Consider the following 1521-nt stretch of genomic DNA (forward strand, 5'->3'; position numbering starts at 1 on the left):
GTGTCCGTTAAGTCCACGAGACCGTAGGGTGTCCCATTCGTCATTTTAGCGTTCAGAAGGGTGCTCGCAAGCTTACGTGCAGGAAAGCACGCGCATACAGTAGCCAAGTTTCCATTCAGTTTTTGAGCTGTTTTGTTATCGATAAAGAGAATATGCGTTAAAAAAAACTTTGAAACTTTGAAATTTGCTGTGTCCAGTCTGTTTCCATCCAACTGGCCTTTTACCGATAAAATGGTGTGCGTGATGACGTCATCCCTAAAAAAACGAATTGTCGCATAAGTTTTGGTGTACTGCAAGAAAAATTGCCCTTGAGCTGTTTCCATACATAATTTCACCTATTGCACAAATTATATAGGCTAGTAGCCTGTTTTTTCATCCATTTGAAACAAAAACTTTATTATATAGCCTATTATTAAATTGTATAGGCCTACATACAATAATTTTTATTAACAAGTTTCATGAGGTTTTTTTTTTTTTTTGTATTTTGTTTTAGACTATGTGAGGGGTCCAGAGTGATTTTGCCAGCCCTTTTGCTCACTCTGGATAAGTACAGTTCTTGGAGAGAAGGGAGGGTTGTACCAATGATTCGCTCAGCAGTCCGGAGCAATATTCATAAGCAGGTGCAGTTGTATTATTATTATTTTTCTGATTAACTTTTTTGTTAACTGCCTTGTTGACTGTATTGGAAATAGGAATGTTCATTTCGGTTATTTTATTTCTCCTAGCCGACAACCAACGGTCGTTAAGCCATTATTAACCGTTAACCGACAAGATTATGATAAATTACAATTAAATTTAATTTCAATTGATATGTGGCTGTGACCCATTAAAAATACCTAAATTTGTTTTCCTGGGATTAATTTTATACATGCTAAAAGCAGCATAAACAACAGAACGAGAGGATTCACATACTACTTTCGTTTCCATATAACTATAAACTACGATAAAAGTTAATCAACGTGCATTGATTAACAGCATGTTGTAGCGCAAAAAAAAAAACTAAAACAAAAAACACGTGCTCGTGCAGCCAACTGAGAAAGTTAATCGCAAAAGAGCGACCAGTGGGAAGAATGAGTCTGGCCTAAATTAGTTTTCCTGGGATTAATTTTATACATGCTAAAAGCAGCATAAACAACAGAACGAGAGGATTCACATGGTCACGCACCTGCAGCGCTTCTGCGAACGGAAAAAAACATAATAAAGCTATATATAAAAGAAATAAATAGGCCTATATGCGAAATATGTTTTTTCGAAATAATTAATAAATTGACAAAACGAAAGAAGAAAAAAAAACTGTGCAACAAGTAGCAGCCTGTATGCAGAATTTCGGTTCATTTTTGTGATGCGCTCTTGAGAAATCGGCATGCTGTTTTTTCCCTTTATTTTACAAAAGCACAATGTTTGTTTTTATTGTGGATGTACACAAATAAAATAAATATTTAGAATAGTTTTGAACAATGTCTTATTCTTATATGACCACAAATGAACGAGTATTGTAAGTTGTTTCCACTTTTATAATGA

This window comes from Sinocyclocheilus rhinocerous, unplaced genomic scaffold (genome assembly GCF_001515625.1).
Source record: "Sinocyclocheilus rhinocerous isolate Xijiao unplaced genomic scaffold, SAMN03320098_v1.1 scaffold929, whole genome shotgun sequence".
Classification (NCBI taxonomy): Eukaryota; Metazoa; Chordata; class Actinopteri; order Cypriniformes; family Cyprinidae; genus Sinocyclocheilus; species Sinocyclocheilus rhinocerous.